Source organism: Hyperolius riggenbachi, chromosome 3, assembly GCF_040937935.1.
Source record: "Hyperolius riggenbachi isolate aHypRig1 chromosome 3, aHypRig1.pri, whole genome shotgun sequence".
Lineage (NCBI taxonomy): Eukaryota > Metazoa > Chordata > Amphibia > Anura > Hyperoliidae > Hyperolius > Hyperolius riggenbachi.
The window spans coordinates 145,210,095-145,235,747 of record NC_090648.1 but is presented as its reverse complement, the minus strand read 5'-3'; the positions used below and the strand labels follow the sequence as shown (position 1 = coordinate 145,235,747).

At 42.9% G+C, this 25,653-nt stretch overlaps 1 protein-coding gene across 3 annotated transcripts in view; it reads right to left on the bottom strand.

The window, feature by feature from the left end:
- Positions 1-25,653, bottom strand: part of CORO2B (coronin 2B) — a 79,315-nt gene that overhangs the window by 51,726 nt on the left and 1,936 nt on the right. Inside the window, exon 2 of one of the 3 annotated variants that reach the window (XM_068275053.1) lies at positions 16,157-16,234. The exons of the other annotated variants lie outside the window; for them this stretch is intronic. The gene's annotated coding sequence lies outside the window, so the exon portion shown is untranslated. The remainder of the gene's footprint in view (positions 1-16,156; positions 16,235-25,653) is intronic. 3 annotated transcript variants of the gene reach the window in all.

Below are 25,653 nucleotides of genomic sequence, written 5' to 3'. Positions count from 1 at the left end.
GGTTTGGGTTATAAGTGTGTCAATGTTATTGTTAGTAACGCGTAGAGTTGGCATTTTTCCTTTTTATTAGATTACTGGCATGTGTGTTTTTCCTTCCTCTTTTCTTTTGTTTTCTTTTTCTTTCCTCAGAATGGATCCCCTTCGTCGTCTGGTGCATGGGACACTCCTTCATGTACTGGGCCGCTGAGCACGCAAAAGTCCGAATGCATGGTGCTCTCATGGGTTTACCTGCGGAACAAGCCCAGGTTACCTGGTTGGGTGTTAGGGGTCTTTGTTGGGGGGATTTGGCAGACCAATTTTTCGACAGAGCAACAGCGATGGGCTTCCCTGATGCTCTGATCATACATGCGGGTGGCAATGACCTGGCGAGGATTCCCATGAGAGCCTTGATTAGGATCATTAAGAGAGACTTGCTGCATTTCAAGGCTGTTGCGCTGGGTATGATAATAATATGACACAACACAAAAACCTGAATCGGTAATAATACACAATAATATCCCCAAATGGGACTAAAAATTAACTTTTAATTAATTTCTCATTAAAATCAGTAAGGCGCTACAGTATAGTTAAAAAACATCCATGATGTCTGATTAAAGAGATGCTAGAGGAAACTATGGTAAGTACAGATATATACTGAGGAAATCCTCAGTGTCCTCCTAGCAAATCAGAAATTACATGCAAAACACTACCCCCACCATAAACCCGACATGTTTCACTTCCCGAGGGAAGCTTTTTCAAGGGAGATATACATAAGTGCTGAGTGCTAAAACGTGCTAAGGTGCAAAAATATATACAGTAATATCATTTCAGTACATCAAAGTAGCATGATGGCTATATGGTAGCAGCCAAACGCAACACTCCTCACACTGATCCTTTTATACCGTCACTAGGACCTAGGGGAGGAGTAAAGTCACCTGACAGGCATGCCCACCCTGTTAGAGACAACCTATTGGTCTAGGTGATGTGTATTATGATAATAATATGGTCAGAGATTATACCCAGATTCTTCTGGCACGGGGCACGAGATATCAAAGCCATTGATCGGGCGTGAATTGAAATTAACAGGGTCATATCGCGTTTAGTAACTGAGTTAGGGGGTCTAACAGTGCGGCACATTGCTTTGGAAGGCGTGCAGTGTTTCTTTAGGGCGGACGGGGTTCATCTCACGGACGTGGGGTTGGACATGTTCAATATTCATTTAAGAATTAAACTTGAGGTGGCGTTTGAGATGTGGCGGGCAGCGCAGAGTTAAGGCTTTAACTCGCACCTGCTGGTGGCGGAATTTCTTTGCCCCTGGGAGATGACAGAAGAAGATGGTTCTTCGGGGTCAAGCATTTGAGTGTTGAGCGGCATGTTTAGCCCGTGAGCCCAGAGTCAGCAAGGCGACTTGTGAAGATACCCCGGAGGCTTACAGCTGGATGTGCGTCACTCTCAGGGAGCAAAGGAATTGGGTTATGTTTACATGGTTTTACTGTTTGTTGTAAGCTGTGGCCGATATGCTATTAAATTAGTATCATTCCAATGTCATTCATGTGTGGTGGTCATTATGTATAGTATAGCTGGAATGTGGGAAATGAACGTCGGCCCAGTAAGCCGTTAAAGCTTTAATTGGAGTGTATATGGGGGGTATAGTTGTTCGAAGGGAGAGGGTACAAGCTGCATCTGCCATGGAGAAGCATGTGATCAGTTTGATCAGCTGATAGATTTGTAAGGTCCTGATTTGCAGTTATGACTTCCTGGTTTAACACATGATCAGGAACAGAAAATCAGAACCTTACAAATCTATCAGCTGATCCACCTGATCACATGCTTCTTCAAGATTTCTCCTAAGCAGGACCATCCCTACCTGTCACCAGTTATAGTCCCTTGGAGGACTTTTAGGAGGCATTAAGTTAAGCATCATTCCACAACGAAAACACTCCACAAGATATACCATTTTGGAGATGCTCTGACCCAGTCATCTCACCATCATCACAATTTTGCCTTTGTCAGATTCACTCAGATCCTTACTTTTTCCCATTTTCCTGCTTTTAACACATCACTTTGAAGAACCTGCTGTACACTTGCTGCCTAATGTATCCCACCTCCTGCCATGTGTCATTATAAAGGTAAGCAATGTTGTTCATGTTACCTGTCCATGGTTTAAAGGGAAACTGAAGTGAGAGGGATATGGAGGCAGACATATTTATTTCCTTTTAAACAATGCCCATTTCCTGGCTGATCTGCTGCCTCTAATGCTTTTAGCCATAGACTCTGAACAAGCATGCAGGTTTGACATTCCTGGAAAAAAAATCTTAGTTACATTCTTTTTTTTCAGGAATTCAGACACTAATGATGCCACTATGATTAGCAGGATGACCAGGCAACCGGTATTGTTTTAAAGAAAAAACATAGGGCGTAGTAGTTAGCACTGTCGCCTTGCAGTGCTGAGTCTCCAGTTCGTATCCCAGCCAGGTCAACATCTGCAAGGAGTTTGTATGTTCTCCCCGTGTCTGCGTGGGTTTCCCCCAGGCAATATTCTTTTCTCCCACATCCCAAAGACATACAGATAATTATTTGGCTTCCCCCTAAATTGGCCCTAGACTATGCACTACACGACATATACATAGACATATGACTATGATTAGGGATTAGATTGTGAGCCCCTCTGAGGAACAGTTAGTGACAAAAGACAATATACTTTGTACAGCGCTGTGTAATATATTGGCGCTATATAAATAAATAAATAAGTCTCCATACACCCCTCTCTTCAGGTTCCCTTTAGGCCCCTTTTACACTCAATACCTCGCCACACCCCAAAACCGCTGCATCCTGTTCAGTGGCGTAGCTAAGGCACTTTGGGCCCCGATGCAAGTTTTATATGGGGCCCCCCCAAGCACTCTATACATAACAATTGATACGGCGCACCAAAACCTGCCAATGGCAACTACAGTGTCAGAGGTGCAAGAAGGGGATGGGAAGCAGTGTGTTAATGATCACTACTATTCATAGCATCTGTAGAAGTCATTATTATGATCACAGGACCAATAGAGAGCTAATACTATAGTTGAGGGAGGGCCCTTTGGGGCCCCTCTGGCCCAAGGGCCCTGATGCGGTCACTACCTCTGCACCCCCTATTGCTACGCCCCTGATCCTGTTGCAGGAGCTGTATAGGGCTATCACACCGAATGTGGTGAATTGTAAGGCCGTGCGGTAACTCACTGCATGCAGTGCATTACTGGGCAACTTGCGTGCATACCCTGGAAGTGAGGCATACCTTCAATGAAAAGTATGCCTCACTGATTTGATTTGGGCTTTTTTCCTGAGTTTTTAGGCGCAGTGCGATTGTTAAGCCTGAATGTTGTGGCTGATCAGTGTGTGTGTGAGTATACATCAGTGTATGCTTCTGTTTGTTAGTGGAATTGGAATATCAATATTGAAGCTTTATTGCACGGTAGAGTGTCCATTCCTGTCATTATATTGATCTAGTTGTTAATGCTCATGTCTGTGGAAATATGATGAGAGATGAAAAGACCCCATTAGTGACAATAGAAGGATATACATCAGCAAGACTCCTGTCTAACCTCGGACATCCTCTGCCTCTCCCTCTGCACCTGACACACAATACATTCAGGAAGCTCACACAGCTCCATACTGTCAATGCCTAGCTTTCCTCTCCAGAGACTGTACTGTCTACTAAATGGTCCTCCTCCTCCTCTGTCCACATGGCCCTCTGTTATTACAATGCCAGGGAGTGTGAGTTCTGCCCCTAGCTGCCTTTGTTTAAATGCGAATCCTTTCTGCCTGATTACCAGGGAGCAATGTGCCAGCATGCACCGCATGAATCACTGGGCACCACAATCATTGTTCATGGTATGTAATAAGGCCTAGCTAAATATAGCTTCTAGTCACTGCTGGTAATTAGCCCTTTATACAGAAGTACATAAATGGCTCAGATGAAACGGATACAATACAGGTGTTTAGCAATTCTATTAACAACGTGTGGTACGGATAGTGTATTGGTTAAAGGCTCTGCCTCTGATACAGGAGACCTGAGATTAAATCTCCGCTCTTCCTGTTCAGTAAGCCAGCACCTATCCGGTAAAGAGACATTGGACAAGATTAACTGCTACTGCCTATAGAGTGTGCCCTAGTGGCTGCAGCTCTGGTGCTTTGTCTTGGTCTGTCTTGGTATGACAGCACTGTATACACATTTTGCTGGTGGCAACAGCGTTCCTCTTGTCTTGTTATAAGTGCAACCTCAGAGGATAATGGCTGGGACCCACAGGAACTGTTTCAGCCTCACTTTGGAACCACTGGAGATTCCAGCGTACTAGGCTAATGAAAGGTAATTGAGTGTTCCATCTAGCTAATGAGTGGTAGAGGTCTCTTCCAACTATTCACCTCAACAAGCTTCTCCTAATACCCCTCAACCATTTAAGCCTCTTGACCTAATCGTTGGACTCTAAAGATTATCTTTGGATCATCCTAAACACACCCACACAATACTAAAAATGATTGAAAAGTAAAAAACAATTGGGTGATTCCACAGGAGCGATTGGGATTTCCCCAAATCACAATTGCGGATCCTGCAGCATTCTTGGAGCAAATGTTTTTCAATACAATGTAGCGATTTTGCAATGATTTTATTACCCAGAACCACAAAAAAGAAGTACAAGTCGCTAGCCTAGCATTAAACTTAAAAACCTCAGAAATCGTTCTAGAAAAGGCTGCGAAAATCACTATAAAAAGCGCACAGCAATTGTGATTGTGTTATATGATTTCTAGGGGGCCTCAGCTCTAAGCTGCTCCGGAGCCAGGCAGCACGCTGACATTCCGGAACACAGGCAATCCAGTGAGGACTGAGCACCTTGTATCCGCGGCCAAGGGCTGCTTTGTTGCCTTGGAAATTGGAATGCCTTTTTATCTATTTTTAAATAAATAAGTTTTATGAGGAGATCGAAGTGAGGAGCGTGGATTACTGCAATCACTACGTGCAAATTGACAAGCAGACATCCGGTGAGTGTATTCACAAAGGGGGGAACGCTGTCTGTATCCTCATTGGTGAAAGCACGTTTTCCTGGAGTGTGACACGAGGTGGAGATTGCAATTGGTACAAACAGTGCTGTGCACTATATATGCTTTCTCTATTGTGTTTTCATTGTAGGGGTCTTATCTTTTGTGGAGAATAGGACTAAGTAAGCGCAGCAAGTACTTGTGAATCTATGTCCTTACTTATGATAATGACTTATCTTGGATGATCAACATGAGCCTCTGGAATAGGTTTTCCAACATGTCTGACTACTGCCTACAGATTGGCCTCAATTCACTAAGCTTTATCAAACACTTTATCAAACGTTTGATAATTTACCTCATATGTAAAATCTGATTTTGAATTCACTAAAGTGTTACAGATTTATTGAATGTTTTATCAATAAAATGTTCAATAAATCTATAATACCTTAGTGAATTCAAAATTAGATTTTACTCATGTTGAAAATTATCAAACGTTTGATAAAGTGTTTGATAAAGCTTAGTGAATTGATGTTGTATATTTACAATATAAAGGCTATATAAAAATATTCATGTGAATTTAGAGGTACAAGCAATAACTATATGCCTTTTCATAAATGCAGTTGTTTTCCTATTTATTGTGTTTTATCTTGCATAGTATGTCATGTAGCTTCTTGAAGGCCTAGGCAATCTCTATTCCATCCTACTAAAGTGTCCCCACCAGTGGTGTGATGGGTAGTCAGACAACACTGGGTGGCAACAGCGGGTCAGCTGATCCCAGGCCACACTGCATGCTGTTTACTCTGAGCTCCACAGTGTATCCTTACACATTCATCCATGTCGTTACACAAAGGGGTGATAGTACACTTGAATCAAGCCTGGCCCATTATCCGTTGTTGATTCTTCATGCTGTGGCTTAAGCAAGGGTCCTCTCTCATCTAAATCCATTTTAAGAGGATTTATCTTATAAAGTACAAAGCTGGTAGGGGGGATTATCGCCTGAAATTGTGGCCAGACCAGTCTGGAGTACTTTAGTGTGATTCTGTGCTAGAAGAATGGTCTTCCTGCAGACTCTTGTATTGAAGCTTGTACTTGTTCCAGGGCTGACTTTATGCTGGGTACACACAATCCAATTTCCCGTCGAATTGACGGGTAATCCGACGGAAAGTTGTATCGTATCGTGTGTACATGTCCAAACTGCTCCCGGTCAATAAATGGATCGATTTTTCCATGATAACTTCAGAAAATCAATCCGATTATAGATCGGGAGTAGATCGGACATGTCGGAAATAAAATTGTGCGATTCCTGTCAATTTGACAGGAAATTGCATTGTGTGTATTTAATGGGTGGAAAAATTGGAAAGCGGAGCAATTGCTATGTGATTTTCCTGTGCTCCTATACAAAGCTTCTATACAAGTTCAATTGTACAGAAAGTGCAGGTGGATGGCGATTGCGCTCAGGAGAACAGCACGTTTCAAATTGATCCCACTAATGGAGATGTTTTTCGCAGTTTCCATCTGTGCCTAGCGTTTTGCGATCTGCATGCGATCATATTTGAATCACAAAAATTAGTAGTGGAAAAGGGCCCTCAGTCTGCAAACTAACTAAAAAGCTACAACATGGACTTATTGGGGAATCCAGTCATACAAAAAAAGGTGTAAATAGAAAACTCTATTTACTTTGAATAAGAGGCTGCGAAAAATCCTGAGGCAGTTCAAGCTGTGTCCCACTGCTGTCCACCATTCAGACTGCTCCAAAACTGTTCCAGAGGGATTTTCGGTTGGAAATTTCCAGGGAAAAGACTCACATGCTGCACTGTGTTCATGCATGTGATAAATGAGGACAGTGGAAAGTGTAAATCAGTCTTCACACAAATATGGTAATATTTTTCAACAAAACAGTACAGAATTATATTGCAGAAATGAAAATGGTGCCCAGTTCTCGAGTTTACTTCAGATGGTGCACAAAACCAATGTGTTATAGAATACACTACACTGCTAGCCTAGACGCACAGAGACTGATTTGTTTTCAGAATGCATCATCAATGACTTGCAATATACAGCAACCAGCCACATCATTAAAACCAGTCACATAGTCACTTGTAAAAGGTTGCTATATATTAGGCAGCCAGCGAACAAACATGAAATGGAAGTAGGAAAAATGCAAAGTCAAGTGCCTGTGTGACTTTGAAAAGGACTAAGCAGGTGTATTCGGTGCACCTCCTTAGTAAAGGTGCTTGGTTGTTGGCCAGGAGGCAGGGGCAAACCCAGGATTTTCAAAGGAGGGATACCTGAGAGGTCTGACTATGGTAGGATTAGATTGTGAGCTAATCTGAGGACAGTCAGTGACATGACCATGCACTCTGTAAAGTGCTGCAGATGTCAGTGCAATATGAATACATAATAATAGTTAGAATGAGACAATGTTAATTTTTATTGGGAAGAGATTATGAGACAGAGACAGAAGAGTGGGAGAAAGAGATTGGGGGAAAGTGGGGGAAAGGTAAGAAGAGGAAATCAAGAAACAGGAAAGGGGGAAGAGACATGATTGATTGTCAGTGTATCTGTGAGGAAGAACAGAGTGAGGGAAAGAAAGAGAGCAGAGGGGGGAAATGAGATGCAGAAATGAAGGGAAAACACACACAGTACAGAGTAGGTGAGAAAGAGGCACATGAGAGAGGGAATGGGAGGCGATACAGAAACAGGTGAAAGCTACCTTACCAGGATTGCAATATTCTATTTTGCAGGGCCATTCTGTGATAATACACATACATAATGCACTGTGGAGGAGATATGGGGTAAAGAGCACAGAGGATAGCAGGGAGAAAGGGGAAGAAAGACATGCGGAAGAGCCAGCCACACACTTCAGTGAGAAAAATAGGTAATTGGATTTAAGACGGCTATAACATGAGCAGCCCAAGAATATTCAGCTGACTTATCCATCCAGACCTCCCTCAGTGCTTCTTCTCCTATCACTACAGAAGTTGGCTGATTGTAACCATTGTTATCTGTATCCACTGGCCTCTGCAGCATATTCAGTGAATACAGATATTAATGAGGACAGCCGACATCTGTAATGAAGGGGAAAGTGAAGCCTTCTTCAAGGTCCCAAATTACTTCTTTTTAGCACACAGCAGGAGCCCAGGCTGTGCTCATTCCTGGCTCTTTGCTCTGTCAAGTTTCCCAGAGCTGCTCCATGCTCTGTACACACGTTGCTGCTACATCCAAAGTCAACTGTAGCCGGGAGGAAATGGCGGTGAGGCGGCACATAGTACAGGCAGCAGCGCGCCGGGCTGTGACCTGCAGGGTGCCTTCAGACATTCTGGTGTGTCAACTTATGCCTGTCCCCAGACACTGCACCGACCCCAGTCTGAGGGGGGATTCTGGGCACGAGTAATCCCCACATAAACTTGCCTATGAGAAGGTGTCTGTGTCAGGAGTCAGGACACTAAAACTGACAATGAATGGTAAGCATCAGTTAGGGACTGGTGTCAAAACTGACAGGGTTAGGAAACAGCAAAGTTAACTTTAGGTTTAGAAGTTTAGGTTTAAGCATCTGCAATAGGTATATGTTGGCTGTAGTTAGAGCAATCCTGGGAGGGAGTTGGGGATGGGTGGGATGTTTGTTAGCTGTCAAGAAGTGCTACATCTTAGATGAAGGCTTAGGTTTCATAGAGAGAGTTTAAAGTTAGGGTTAAGCACGAGACTCGCATGCAAGCAAGTTGTATAGGAAGTTTGTCATTTTTTTTTTTGTATAACAAGGTGGTATAAATTGTTGTAAGAAAATAAATGAAGTGCCCAGCTTCTTGGTGTGCCCACATTTGTTATTATGTGCCCAAGCCAGTTATAAAGTGGGGGTGCAATTTATTTTTCGCGAAATAACTTTCTGTTACCATTGAGATAATAAAATAACTTATTGGGAGTACTTTTTGAATCACACAGGAATGCCAGTAACAAATGGGGATGCCCACTGTAGCTGTAATGCGATGGTAATGGTTTAGCCCGCTATTTATCTGGCGCCAAATTTCCCCTCAACACCTTTTCAATTAGACGCTGCCATAGATGCCCAAACTACCACCGCTAGCGGGCGCCTAATTTCCTGCTACCGACTGTGCATGCACATGTTTATCTGACCATGTCACATCAGGTACACTTTATGCTGGGAACACACGGTACGATTTTCCGTGCAATCGATGGATCAGATAGATAAAATCTGTCATGTCTGATATTGCTCCCGATCCTTTCCGCGCTCGATTTCTCATAGTGGTGAATGGAAAAGGATAAGAAAAATGAAATAAGATAAAAGAATCGAGTGCAGAATCGTGCCAAAACAAAAACGATCGGGTCGTAAAAATCGCACACAAAAAAGTAACGTGTGTACCCAGTATTAAGCAAACAAATACAATTTTTGTGGTTGATTTTCTGTGTGACAATGAGACCACGATAGCTACAATCAGCTTATATAAGCCGAACAGGAATTACAGAAAATAGGTGCATACGTGAAAGCATATGATGATGGGCTGTAGGTGTTCATAGAGAGTTCAGCAAGGAAATATAAAGCTAAGGGAGCGTACTGGAGCTCAGATACCGCTGGCAGAATTGCTGTGATAATGGGGATGTTTTTCTGTTCTGTAATTCAGGACTGATGTGGGACCATCTAGTTTATGCAGCAAATACTTATGTCATTTATAGAGCAAATCTTCCAGCAGCTGTAAACAAGATGCTATTATCCCCCACTCCAGAAATGATGTATAAGCATTTTGCTGCTGGTGATGTGCGAGATGTCTACGTCTGCATGGAAGTAAATGTGAGCCACTAATCATTGCAGGCCTGTGTATAATCTAACTGCAGAGAGCCCAGCCAACCTTACATTTATTCCAGTTCAACTGCACTAAAAAGAGATGCAGCAGAAGGTCCAAAACATGATAAAGTCTCATGACGCACCCAGGACTGAATCCATTCTACATGTGTGCTAATGCACTTAATGGATTCCTTGTATTTAACATAATTGGGGATTTTACACTTATGGAACTGACCAAAAGGTCGAAAGTAGAGTGTCTTCTTTACAGTAGGACAAGGGGAAAAATATATTTCTGTTTTGCATATTCAGTAGCTGTGCATTGTGGGTAACCACAGTTAATCACTTAAAGAGGAACTCCAGTGAAAATAATGTAATAAAAAAAGTGCTTCATTTTTACAATAATTATGTATAAATGATTTAGTCAGTGTTTGCCCATTGTAAAATCTTTTAAATCCCTGATTTACATTCTGACATTTTTACTGTTGGCAGATGATGCAGCTGCTGCATGCTTTTTTGGCAGTTGGAGACAGCTGTAAACAGCTATTTCCAAAATGCAGCAAGGTTCACAAACAGGTAACTGCCAGGAGTACGTACTCAGAGTTTCTTGTGGGAGGGGTTTCACCACAATATCAGTCATACAGCGCCCCCTGATGGTCTGTTTGTGAAAAGGAATAGATTTCACATGTAAAAGGTGGTATCAGCTACTGATTGGGATAAAGTTCAATTCTTGGTCGGAGTTTCTCTTTAAAGCTGAATTATAACAAGTACCTTCTGTTTGAAAGGGGACCTTAACTGAACAAAGGAAAAAGAGTTTCACTTACCTGGGGCTTTGACCAGCCCCCTGCAGCATCCTGTGCCTACGGTGTGCCAAAACGATCCTCAAGTCCCCCGTTTCGAATGCATTCACGTCAGTGAGTGTGCGTCCTGCGCAGGACAGCTGCATGGGGCTGGTTGAAGCCCCATGTAAGTGAAACTCTTTTTCCTTTGTTCAGTTAAGGTTCCCTTTAAAGTCCATCGAAATCGAATCTAAAAAAAAATAAATAAAAAAATAAAAAGCCTGCTACTTACCTAAGGAGAGATGAGGCTCTGGGTCCTGTAGAGCCTACCTGCTCCTCTCTCGGTCCCCGCTCCATCACTGGCTCCCCAGGAGCAGTATTCGACCAATTCGGTCAAATACTGCTCTGTTCCCCACTGCGGGGGACTTCGGAAGCCCAAGTGCTCCCGAAGCCGGGCCGCTCCGTACTGCGCACGTATAAGCTCCCTCTCTCACTCCTGCACATTATGGAGCTGTTAAAAGCAGTGTATAGAGGATAGTGGGTTGGCACTACGTTGGACAAAACAGCGAGCTGTGCTTTGGTTTGCCTTGTTAGTAGCCCATAATCAGCTTTAGCGTGCTCTGCTTTACAGTTCATAAAATGTAGAAAAGAAGAAAGTGCGGAGAAGGCCGGAACTGCTAAAATGCTGATTTATTATATCAAAAGGTAAGTGCATACGTCATGTGAAAATGGTCACATAGACAAGATTGCTGTGTAGACATAGCAAATTGGAGTGGGCTATCTTCTAGTGCGGTAGGTGCTGGGTGCTTAAGCCTGACGGCCGTTTCGCGCATCCTCCGTAGACGCGCAGACGTGCACGAAACGGCCGTCAGGCTTAAGCACCCACCGCACTAGAAGATAGCCCACTCCAATTTGGTATGTCTACACCGCAATCTTGTCTATGTGACCATTTGCTATAATAAATCAGCATTTTAGCAGTGCCGGCCTTTCCCTCGCACTTTCTTCTTTTCTATATGGTATGGAGCTGACTGTCTTCGGGAGGACTCAAACCGGGGCCAGCAGGTAGTCCTGACCTTTCAGCCTCCATACCCCAGTACAGGGGTTCCCTGCTTCTGTGCTCCCCAGTCCAGTTTCTCTATGGGGCCCCATGACTTGTAATTGCAACCCTGACAACCGACTACCATTCATTTTTAAGCAGTGGAGGTCCACTAAGGACAAAAAAGGGAGGGAAGACTTTTCAAAAGGGGACACAAAAAAACTGTAAAAACGCAAAAGGGATTCTAAGCGCTTTATACTCTATCCAAAACTAAAATATATTTCCCCTATATAAGAAATGTAACTTAGCAAACAGGTAAATACATAAGTAAATGAGTTCTTATAATTGCGGACATCTTCATAAACTGGTTGTTCTGAATGATAGTGTTACAACAAAATTATATTTTGTTGGGGAAAAGAAATCTTCATTCTTCACCAGAGAAATTACCGGATATAGTGCAAGGAGCAGTGGCCTAGCAATAGGGGGTGCAGAGGTTGCAACCACACTGGGGCCCTTGGGACAGTGGGGCCTTGAGGGGCCCATCCTCAGCCACAGTATTAGCTCTTTATTGGTCCTGTGTTTGTAATGATGACTTCTAAAGATACTTTAAAGTGGATCCGAGATAAACTTTTACTCATTGCTTAATTGTATTCCTTTCATATAGTTTTTAAGGACATTCCTCAAGCCAAATACTTTTTTTATTTTGTTTTAATACTCTAATTCCCTATAAACTAAACAAGCTTCGCCCACAGCTTCTTTTGTGCCATGGCACTGTAGCAAGGGCTTATGGGAGCTCAGTCTGGGCAGGAGGAGGGGGTTACTAGCCATTGATTCCAGAGGCAGAGGGGAGGAGGGGGGAGGAGAGCGGATTAAAATTTTCACACAGGCAAGCTGATAGCATCTCCAGCCCTCAGCCGGTGACAATGTGACAAACAGAACATGGCTGCTGTCATTGTATCACTGAAGAAATAATCATTTTATTGAAGCTGTATGCAGTCAGATTTGCTGTGTAAATTATCTAAACTTTAGATAAGATATATAGACACGTTTGAGCGTGTGAGCTTCCTTATTACCTGGCCATCGCAGGAAAATTACCCACAAATCCAACTGCCGGCTTTACTTGTGCAATGACTAAGCATTAAGAGCATTACTCAGGGGAATAGTATCCATTTGCCTGAGTGTTGCTCCTGAGGATGGGCGATGGAGAGTGAGGGTTTGTGCCCTGGAGCTGTCCTCCTTCAGCACCATAGCAATGCTGCCTCACTCCCTCAGGTGATGCACAGGCACCCGTCACTGTCACCTGACGTCCACAGCCAGCCGCCGGTAAGGCCACAAAGGTCCTGGCACTTACCCGATGTCTCCCGCTGTATGCCATGCTCTCCTGTTGCTTCCCATCTCTCTGCGCCGAATGCCAAACTTTATATTGCAACCAATCACTAGCTCTGCTTTTCAAATGAAAAACACTTTAAGGCTAACATTGCCTTTGTATATTTTTCAGCTTTGTAAATAGCTTTCATAGGCAGAAGTGTAGCTTAGGGTTTTCAGAACCAAGGGGCAGAGACAGTTTTTTCAATCTTAATTCACCACCGCACCATGCTCCCTACTACCCCTGGTCAGTCCACGCCTGCCCTCCTTCCAAAGCTCCACAATCTACCCCATGGTAGTACTGAGCACAGCGGCAGCTAAAAAGCAGTACCGATATCTAAAAAACGTGAAACATCGGCGGCCGTGGAAGGCAGCAGCACCCCCAGATGTCTGCGCCCATGGACAAATGTCCCCCCTTGCCCTCCCTCACCAGCTATGCCATGCAAAAAGGGTCTTAAATCTTTGGCTGTTTGCACAATGTTCAAATTGAACTGCATGCTTGGTGGGCAATTTAATGCAGCCGAATGTCAGGGCTTGAAACCCTACACGTATCAGCATTTGACACATAATGCGGTTACCCAATGGCAAAAAAAGTAATGCAGTAACTGAGCTCAGCCCCGGCTGCACTCAGATGTGACACTGTATGGTGACCGCCTCTCCCCACTCATGCAAAGCTCTAGCAAGTACCCGGTCGGTGCACAGGAGCAGCTGACAGGAGGTAAATACACCATCCTCAGCCTCCCGTGTGCAAGAGGCCTTACTGTACAGTTTTGCTTTAAACAGAACACGATGTAGAATGGCACAATGGAAGTTTCAAATATATTTACAAACAAAATAGCATTTACTGTATTTTCTGGCGAATAAAACTACTTTTTAACCAAGGAAAATCCTCTCAAAAGTCGGGGGTCTTATACGCCGGGTGTCGTCTTATAGGGTGGGTGCTGAAACTTCCGAGGATCTGCGGTTGTCGAAAAAATGGTGGGGGGACCTCAAAAACATCCACGGCCGCATCCCCGCCATATGCGGTGACCATATGAAAGCAGCAAGGGCGGTGCTGTACAAGTATGGTAGAAGAAAATGCACTCACCAGGATTTGTGGAAAGAAGTGACTTAACGCGGTCCCGATGACGAGCTGAGGGGGCACCTCACTGGAAAGATGTAAGTGAAGGGCAGAGCATGTTGCAGGCGTCCGGGATACCCGGGTAAAGGAAAAAAGAGATAGAGCGGCGCTGTGCCTAGAAAAAACACGCCTCTTTCACCCATCTGGCACGTCCTTATATCCTATTACCGTACCTCCTTCTCTGCCTCTAAGATCTCGCACCTGAGGACTGCAGTGAAGCGGCGCAGACGCGCATGTGCAAGATCTGAGAGGCCGAGAAGGAGGTAATCGTATTCAAGGGTGGGCCAGAAGGGTGAAAGGTAGTCCAGACCGCTCTGATAGTTGTGGCGACAGGGATAGCTGATCAATCCAAGCAGGCTTTGTATACAACAACCAGCCAAACGCCGGTAAGGTACATCGCTTGCCATGATTGGCTGGTTGTTTTATACTGGGTACTAAATACAATACACAGTATTTGTACCTGTTTATACAGTATAGCACCAGTACATACAGTACAGTATGGAAATGTCCAACAGTCAAGAGGGGAAGTCTCATACGGCAAGTATATCCCAAAATTTTTATTTTAACTGGAAAAGTTAGGGGTCATCTTATATGCCGTAAAAGATTTAGATTTAGAAAACTGATTAGTCCACTAGGAGATGATATGATGATATGCACATTTTGATGAATGACAGCAGAAAGTGTTCTGCTGTGAAGCAGTGTCTGGACACAGGATAAAATTGCACACGCTCCTTCCTGCACGCGGTTTTTGTGAGCAAATAGGTTACTTTGCTAATTGGCTGCCCTTGAGGGTTGGGGAAAGGAAGGAGGAGGGGCCCCCAAAGCCTCTGGATCCCCCCTAGGATGGCAGGAGTCGCAGGGTTGATTGTTATGCCCATGAGACGAGTCCAAATAAGCAGGATGGGCATTTGACTGGCCAAGTCCAAGTTGCTGCATACAATTTACATGCAGGCTGCAAAAGCTTTTTTTTTTTTTTTTTTGCGCATCCCTCAAACCCTGAAACGCCGTCCTTTCTAGATGCTGCATGCAGCTTCTGGGACCCCAATTGCCATGGTTCTTTAACAAAAATTCAGGATGTGAATGAACTAAACACTGCATGATAGTAAACAACGCACCCATCAGCACATCATTTCCAAACTTCCGGCGGCCAGTGCCGGCATCGTTGTGAACCAATGGATGACGCCCGAGTGATTCGGGCCTTAACTTCATCCTGGGGCTCAAAAGATGAGAGCGAGCAGGGCAGCTGCAACTTTCTTTGGGAAACGGATGCATATTAAGTTCTGTGCACTGGGAAAAGAGCAGTTTAAGTTGTGGTGAAAAGCCTCAAGTTAACGTTTAACTTATTTTTAAATACTGCCAGCATAATTATGGGAGTCTGTCATTAAACTGACTTCTGTCATCTGCTGTAGGGCTGTCATTTTAACCCTCTAAGCCTGCTAACAGATGAGAGCACAGCTATAACATAGGAGAAGACCAAGTATTATTCATACTTTGTATGTTTGTACTTCTGATGTATATGCAGCTCTTTTTTATAGTTCAGTTTTAGATTATGTCCAACAGTCTGCAGTGTCAGAAATTCAGCTCAATCTTCATTAGAGCCAGGCAGAGCAGACAGTGCAGTATCTGCTTTGGAGGTGGTCCATTGTGGCCTGTAATGAGTTTGGAGGAAATGCATCCAGAATTTTGCGTTCTGCCAACTGCAACAGGTCCATTGCAAAACAGCAGGTGTGAACTAATCCTATTAATAACATATGATCAGTGAACATGTCCATTTTGTGATCCACAAAAGGTGTCAGTTTTCCTGCTCAAGTATGAACTGAGCCTAGGACACAGGCACAAACACACCCAGATCTGAAAGAGTTAGGCAGGCTGCTTTCCCACTGGGGCGCTGTGTTGCACACCCTATAAAAATAGGATTGCAACGCAACAGAGGGGAAAGGTTACACCATTACAATATAATTGCACAGCATTAGTAATGTATAGCCCCCCCCCCCCCCTTCCTTTTGTTTTTAACATATTTTTATATTTCTTGCTCCTTTTGTCTTGATAAAGTTAATTTTGAATACCTTATCTCATATGGTGTAGTCTTTCACAGTGCTTCTTCTTGGTGATAGTTCCCTGCATACCGAAATCATACCTCCCAACTTTTTGAGAAAAGAAAGAACACTTTAAGACACACCCCTGCCACACCTCTAACCACGCCCCCACCTGCTTATCACAAATAATTCTGAATCAAAGATGTACTGTAGTTTTATCATTCAAACCACACTAGTCCTCTCTATGTCTAGTTTTTCTTCATGTTAACATAATAGGAAATATATCAATGTAAATGATGGTAATAAACTCTAGAGTCAGTTAAACACCTTTTTCAGTTGAAAAATACCTATAATAATGCAGATCTGTACATGAATTTCTGAAAGGGGGACAAATGTATGCGGCAAATCACAATCCTTCAAGATCGCTCCGGGAATTGCACAAACAGTCATAGTACTTTGTTTTGGAAAGTGCAAGGGGTTCCTCAAAAGCACCACTAGTGGGCCCCGGACCTAACAGCTTGGGATCAAGGTAGGTTGGTATCTTCAAAAGGGAGTAAAATCAATAAGGCATATTGCATTATTATTCTGGACCCATTTCAAGGCATTTGAAGAACAGTTAAATACAAATACAGTCCACTACTCCCCAAGAAACCCTCAGTTATATAGTAACCTCCACAGTCTACCTGAGTTTGCGTTTTGTAACATCTAGAGTCCATCTCTACAGTTTAATTTGCTGGTGAAATCTAGTACTGATAGATACGCAGAATTGTACAGAGGCGCCAGTAGGATAAAAGTCACTAAAAAAAGTTTAAAACTTTCGGGCTGCGGTGGTGGATCAGCCAACCCAAAACAGACACATGTACTGTCGGATTAAAGTAGTAAACAATTTATTCATATACTCCCAAGAAAAGTTGCAACGCGTTTCGCAGGCAAAGTCCCTCTTCTTCAGGCAATAAATAACAGGAGGTGCCAAGCAATTTCTTGACTCCGTGCTGTGTATCACTCCTGTTATTTATTGCCTGCGAAACGCGTTGCAACTTTTCTTGGGAGTATATGAATAAATTGTTTACTACTTTAATCCGACAGTACATGTGTCTGTTTTGGGTTGGCTGGTCCACCACCGCAGCCCGAACGTTTTAAACTTTTTAGTGACTTTTATCCTACTGGCGCCTCTGTACGACTCTGCGTATCTAGAAGTCCACCCTTGGTGGAAGAGTGATATACCCTTAATTTCCTCCTATCCACAGAGAGCGACGTCTTAGTCCTGGGGGGGACAGGCTTGTTCTCCCCACCTGCCCTTTCAGTGGTTGCCTTTGAGGTAACCTTGTGAGTATAATACTTACGTTTCATATTACATCCCCCCCCCCCCATTTTCTAATACATACTACACTATATTGGTCTCTCAGTCTTCTACCTTTTTATATCTAGTACTGATAGAAGTCATAGCATAAAGCGACTGTATTATTACTGATGGCTAATGATCAGTCCTCCAAGAACAGGAAGTAGATACAGGACTAGGGTCCCACGGTAATATAGCAAGACTGTATGACAGGTGCTTCCACATGGAGGGACCCAAGACAAGTATGCATCAGAAGGTAAATCTGAAGACCCCCAGAGATCTGCAGTTTGAGATTTGCTGCGATGTTATAAAGCTCATTACACCAGCAGCTTAAATATTCTCCTTTTTTTTCTATTGTCGGTGGAAAGTTGGAAACCCTTAAAGAGAACCCGAGGTGTGTTTAAAGAATGTTATCTGCATACAGAGGCTGGATCTGCCTATACAGCCCAGCCTCTGTTGCTATCCCAAACCCCACTAAGGTCCCCCTGCACTCTGCAACCCCTCATAAATCACAGCCGTGCTGTGAGGCTGTGTTTACATCTGTAGTGTCAGTCTCAGCTGCTCCCCCGCCTCCTGCATAGCTCCGGTCCCTGCCCCCGTCCCTTCCCTCCAATCAGCAGGGAGGGAAGGGATGCAGGCGGGGACTGGAATTCTGCAGGAGGCGGGGAGAGCAGCAGACTGACACTATAGAGATAAACACAGCCAGCTCTGACAAGCTGTTTGTTAGCAGCGTGGCTGTGATTTATGAGGGATTGCAGAGTGCAGGGGGACCTTAGGGGGGTTTGGGATAGCAACAGAGGCTGGGCTGTATAGGCAGATCCAGCCTCTGTATGCAGATAATATTCTTCAAACCCACCTCGGGTTCTCTTTAAATTAGATTCCATAAAGTTAGTGTTTAGAACAAATGAAGTTTGATGGAAATATGATAAGTTATTCAATACACACATATACGGAATATACAGTAGTACATTTATTCTCAGTAAATATTTAATCTTGGTTTAGAAAGATATTTATCAACTAATTTACCTGGTCCTAAAATAAATGACCTTCAGTTTAGTGGAAGACGGAGACTTAAAGGACTCAGTCCATCTGTTTATACACTAGGCAGTGGTGCCACTCATGTATAGTTTATGATATAGTTAATGGATAATTGCTACTTACTATGCTATGCACTCTCCAGGGACATTAAGGCTCATTTGTATTGGAGGAGAGGAAAGTACAGCTGTTGACCACGGCAACCAAATTATGTTTAACCTGCCAGTAATTTTATGGGGGGAGGGATGAGAGATGATGGCTGACCTGTTGGTTTCTAAGAACAATGCATTACATGATATAAATAAAACTGATTTAATAAATGCAGTATATTCTCAATGGTGCTGAAATGAACATACAGTAGTTTCCATTCTCAATGTAAAGTCTCTATGGAGAAAATGGTCCATGCTAGTGTATTGGAAATCTTTGTGAGGTTACAGTTTATGGAGATTAATGGTACATTCTAGCTGCTATGCTATGGCTTGTGCAGCAGAAAAAGAGGCAATGCTGATCCAGAGGTAGGATCAAATGTCCTGTCCTGTGTCTGATTATATTGTAGGCTTGCAGAGGTGAGTTTAAAGGTCACATTGGAAAGTGCTAAAAGTGTACCGGAGGCAGTATAAAAAAAAAGTAAAAAATAATGAAATCTAAGTAATTTCATGAACCACTATCGGAAACATTTTTTAAAACTTAAAATATATGTACCCATACTTACAAGAAGTGCATTTCCCCCACAATAGAATGCACTATAAATTACCTTTCTCCTTTGTTGCTGTTTTTTACAGTAGGCAGTAAAAGTCTAAAAAATCTGACATGTTTTGGACTAGTCCATCACCCCATGGTGGATTCTCAGTTTTCCTTTATTCTTTACAAAAGCACTCCCTGGACAGAACCTATACAAAGATGTAAGCTATGCTGTGTACTCATTTCATACTATTCTGGTAATTGGACTGAGCAAATGCCACTCAGTAAGTGCTTTTGAAAATAAAGACAAACCTGAGTGTCTCCAATGAGGAGATGGAGTAATCCAAAACCCCTGTCAGATCCGTCCGATTTTGACGGCCTACTGTAATGTTATGTACACACTGAGATTTTCTGGCAGATTTACTGCCAAATTGATAATTTCCAACATGTCCTATCTGATTTCTGATTGATTTTCCATAGAAGTGAATGGAAAAAAATCGGAAATCAGATTGGACATGTTGGAAATAATCGATCTGTCAGTAAAACTGCCAGAAATCTCATTGTGTGAAATAGGTGCAAACGACAGGGACATAGTGTAAAAGTAATTTGTAGGGCATTTTAATCTGTGTCAAATGCACATATACATACACATTTTTTAATTTTTCACGATAGTGGTCCTTCAGGTACAGAATAATGAAATCTTCTTGTATGGACTTTAGATCAAGGAGGCTCTTGCTTAGTGTCAGTTGTAGTTGCATTAAAAATGCTGATCTCATTTCTCTGTTATAAAAGGTAAAGGGTAATTGCACTTGCAAAGTACACTTATCGTAAACCCCCTTCCCCCTTTCCACAGACCTCTGATAGCACTTGATGCAGACAAACAAACTAAAAAGTCTTAGCTCTTCAGATTACACATCTGCGCCTGTGGCTGCAAATTACATGGGTGGTGGTGGTGGGGGAGGAGGGGGGGGGTCATTCAAGGATGCTGAAGGGATATGCTATGTATGGTCAGGGCCAGATCTAGACTTTTTGCTGCCTGAGGTAAACTTGTAAGGATACCTCCCCCTCACCCCCCACCCTTCTTTTTCGATTTGGAATGATTGTACAGCACCTGACAATTTACTCTGCTTCATTTAATGTTCTCACATGACACGCTCAACACAATAGCACACTGGCTGGCTGTGAGTATGTGACAGACATACTGCTCACTCTCAACCACTTCATTCCTCCTCAGTCAGGGCAGCAGTGCCACCTCCTCCCTTCTGCTGTGTAAGTCAAATGAAACACTGCTGTCCTCCTGTCCCCCCCCCCCCCTCCTCACTCACTGTCAGACTCCTCACACAGCACAACAAGCTACTTTTCACCAATGATGACCTCTTGACCTCACTTTCCTTTTGCTTCTCCTCCTACTCTGACTGCATGTTGTTATTGTAAACACGGTACAAACATGCTGCCCCTGTAATCTCTGTGCCCGATGCAGATGTTTAACCCTGCTTCATGAGAGAACCGGCCCTGAGAATGGTTATCCTTTAAAGTTTTTGTGCTATGCCCCACATGGCACATATTCTGTCACTTTGTTCTGTACTCTGTAGTGTCCCTTTCCTTTTCTGACTGCTGCAGACTGGCACCATGAGGTACCTCCCTACTGCAGCACTCTTTCTGCATACACACACACAGCACTATGTATGGGTGGATGCATAGACAGATGCTAGAGGCAAGATATCAGAGGGTGTCTAATGAGAGGCAGGCGGATGCAGAACAAGGCCATGCCATCGTTATTATCCAGAGGACAGGGGCATGCATAGAACAGCAAGGTCACCCTGTATTACTCTCTACAGCCTTGTTCCAGCCACGCTCTGCTTGTCTCCTGTATACAGCTGGACAGCCTCCAGCCCTGGAGCAAATAAGGAACTACAAGTCCTAGCAAGCTCTCTTAGATTCCTCTCTGAAGCCAATCTTTCACACATTCATCTTGAGTTGCTTAAACAAAAACATATCTGTAGTCACATGTATACTTCTCTGCCCAACTTGACATACAAATTACAGATGACTGATCAAGAATGCATTGCTAGTTAGGCAGATTATGAGTCCAGAGTGTGGCTGGCAATCTGACAGATCCCTAATGAATGCAAGTCAGACTGTTTCTGTGTTCCTATGCAGCAAGGAGCTACTGACGCCAGCACTACATGCAATCTGTCACGCTCTCAGTGCAGGTTATGATGTCAGGGAGTTTAGCAGGCAGAACACAGTCATGACGTATGTGTTTATGCTGCAGGTGCAGATGTATGCAGGCTTTTTGCCTCTGCAGGGGCCTGGGCATTAGAGAAATGACTGACGCCACCTGAGTGCTGGTTGTAATTTGTTAATGCCCTTGAACAGGAGAAAAAATAGTTTTGTAGAGCATGAAAAGTGTTTATAGGATCTTTAATGACTTTATTGATAATTCCCCACCAACAGGAAGTCAGTAAATGTCTACAAAAGGCCAGAGGTAGGAAATTAAACTAGAGCCACTAGAGGGCACAATACAGAAGAGATGGAAGGACTGTGTGACACAGTGAACACGATGGATCCTGGTGGCAACAAGACAGGTAACTATGCCAGCTCGCTTCCATCCGCGAGCGCTCTCCATATTGCCAGGGAGGCATTCAGGGAGGACTGGCGTACCTCTGCCCTGGCCAGCCCTGGTGGCACCTCTCTCTCCTTGTCGCCCAGGGCGGCGTGCCCTGGCGGCACCCCCATTAGTACGCCACTGTCTAGTGCTGCAAGTTAGTTGCCCACTGTGTTGCTAGCCAGAACAACTTTTTTTTAGTAGTGAAGTGAGTACAACATCTTCCCCTCCCCAAGCGCCTCACCAACATGTTAGAGCTCTGACTGCAGCTCGCCTCAAAACATGCAGACAGTCAGAGCTTACATACAGTTACAGTAGGTGATCTAGTTTTAGCAGGCAGAAAATCTGACTTACCACATGTGTGAGGTGAGCTCCACTCCAAGCTCCAATTTGTCAGGTGCTGGAGAGAGAAGCAGGATGCACAGTCACTACACTACTGGAAAAAGCAGTTCTGGCAGGAAAGACAGGCAGGGCAGTGCTGCACTCACAGCACCAGTCCTGATGTCTGATTATGTTGACTGTCTGTAGAGGGGCTTTAAGACTTCAAAGGTCCATAAAGGTTCAAGGGAAAAGAGATGAAGGGAAAGCCAAATTACAGTATATTATAATCCTTTTTCACTCTATCCACAACTAAAATTACATTTATTTCTAGAGTAGGGTGTTAATGTTACACTGGCATAGGCTGATATTTTTTTTAGCATTGTTATTGGCATACGCTTGTGGTATGCAGTATAAAAATGGTTTCCGACATGTAATCTCTATTCATCATCAATTTTCTCCTTTGCTCAATCAGCAGAGCAAGAATGACAATTACATTGCTGTATGTAGAGGTATCTAATAAGCTTAACCTTTTTCTATAAGCTGATCAATGAAGGGTGATTATGACTGCATGAGAGATGTTACTGTAAATTATACACAACTATGTACTGTGTAAAAATGGACCTAAACGATAAAGCACAGCTCACATTAACTAAAGCAGGACACCTCAGAATACCTATATAACATTATTTTCAATAATATTGTACCTCTGAACTACAATAGATTTTTTTTATGTGCTCAGAAGTTTCTATTTCCTTTTTGTTTTGCAGGGGCCCAGGACATAAACGTTAGATAGCAAGAAGATCTAGGCTTAATTGTTTTTATTTGACACTCATTTCAACAATGATAAATGTAATTTTCAGTCAGATACAGTTTGCCTAAGTGAGCTAGGGGATTGAATTACAGTAGTTGGATAAGAGAAATATTAATGTACATCTAGAGGGGAGACCCACTCAGCAATCGGCAAGTATGGCTGCCCCACACCATCATCTACACTTCTTCATACCATCACTGTTATCCACAATTCATCTTATCATCATCTTCATCCACACTTCTTCACACCATAATCTCTTCCACACTTCTCCACACCATCATCTACACTTCTCCATACTATCATCATTATCCACACTTCACCAAACCATCATAATCCACACTTCATAATTTCATCATCTTCATTCACACTTCTCCATACTATCATCATCATCATCATCATCATCATCATCAATGTTTCTCCATCCCATCATAGTCGTCCATACTTCTCCATACCATCATCATTATCCACACTTCTCCATACTATCATCATCGTCATCCATGCTTCTCCATACCATCATCATTATCCACACTTCTCCACCATCATAATTATCCACACTTCTCCACGCCATCATCATCATCATCCACACTTCTCCATACCATCATCATCATCCATACTTCTTCATACCTTCATCGTCGTGCACATTTCTCTATACCATCATCATTATCCACACTTTTCCACACCATCATCATCATCATCATGCACACTTATCCATAGCATCATCGTCATCGACACCATATTCGCCATCCACACTTTACCATATCATCATCTTCATCCACACTTATCCACACCATAATGGTCTTCCACACTTCTCCACACTGTCATCATTATTCACACTTCTCCACACTGTCATAATCCACACTTCATCATATCATCATTATCCACACTTCATCATATCATCATCTTCATCCACACTTCACCATACCATCATCATCATCATCCACACTTCTCCATACCATCATCGACATCCACATTTCTCCATACCATGTGGCCATCCTGAGTTGCTGAATTACACTTGTCCAAGTATGTTCTTCTTTGTGCTTAAAGGATACCTGATCCAAAGCAAAGCTACCTAAGGTAAGCACAGAGGTATGACCATGCTGGATCCATTTACCTCTGTGCATTGTCAGTTCCTGTAATGACTACTTAACTTCTTGAGGACCACAGGTTTATCCCCCTCAGTGACAAGGCGATTTTTTACAATTCAGCACTGCACAGCTTTAACAGTTTATTGCACGGCCATATGACTTAGCAAATCCAAATGAATCTTACCTCCTTTGCTTGTCACAAATAGAGCTTTATTTTGGTGGTCTCTGATTGCTGCTGCGATCAGTAGATTGTTTTTTATTAATAAAAAATGATTTTTTTTTTAAATAAACCTATTTCTTTTATTCCCCACTCCTAGATCAGCCCTGCGTGCGATCAATACACTACACTATGCCTACATGGCATAGGACTAGCAGGGATTAGAATGTGAGTTAAGTGACAAGGCTGTCACTTGTACAGTGCTGCGGGAGATCGCAGCGCTGTTTACATTTATTACCCCTTTGTTTGAAAAACAGCCTGCCAGCCGTGATCATGGGCTGGCAGGCTGATCTATATGTCCCCCTGTGCCGGCTAACGGGCACTCGTGCATACACATCAATACCGCCAGGGAGGTTAACAGGAAATAAATATGGCAGACCCCATATCCCTCTCCCTTCAGTTGTCCTTTAAGTGCATATGATTGGAATTATTTTCATCTTGCTGATCATCTCTACTCCATATGCCATCTTTTATTAGTTCTCTCAAGTACGGGGATCGCAACTAAATCTGATATCTTTATCAATACTAGTATCCAAGCCTAAACAGCATTGCACTGACATCATATATATATATATATATATATATATATATATATATATATATATATATATATATATATAGTATATCAGTATATGGTCATCATTACACTCTCCACACCCTACTAGATCATCATTTTAAGGCTGTACTCAAATACCACTGCAAGATCAGTTTTGCATCATTTTTGCATATCTTTCTGCATGGGTTACTTTCTTCTGCCACACCAGTATGAGCCTTTCTACCAGTCAACCAAGCAGTTATTCTTCCAACTATTTATAGCTCCATATGTCAGATTGTCTATCAAATTCCCCATAATAACTATACATCTACTCCTACTCATCACCTCACACATCTCCCACTGCCAACATGTTCACACCTCTCCCTGCCTATACATCCCCTCCTACACCTACACATCTCCAAACAACCATAATACCACCCACCTGTTGTACTTCCTGTAATTAGATAGCCCTATAACATTTTAAAGGACGTTTCCCTGTATAAAAATACATCCTTTACAGCAATACATCAGTTTGGAGTCATCTATAAATCTACACATTTTAATAAAAATTGTTTTCCCCAGAAATCTACACATTTTTATGTCTACTGACAGTCATCATCTTAGTTTCTCTACCAGGGTCCATTACCTGTTCTCCTGTCTCCCACTATAGTTTGAGGCTGACCAGTTCATATTTCAGCACTTCCATTTAACCACAATATGATCTTTTTGAAATGCATTTAGTATAAATCAGTGTCACCGGTTGATTTTCATCTTCACTTTCTTAAGCTTGCTAGTATCTCACTCTTACTTTCACAGGTCTAAGAAGTGGTTTCTCTTTCTATTATTTTTCATCATTAAACTTCAGTCAACCATAGCATCACCAGAGGTCCGATCT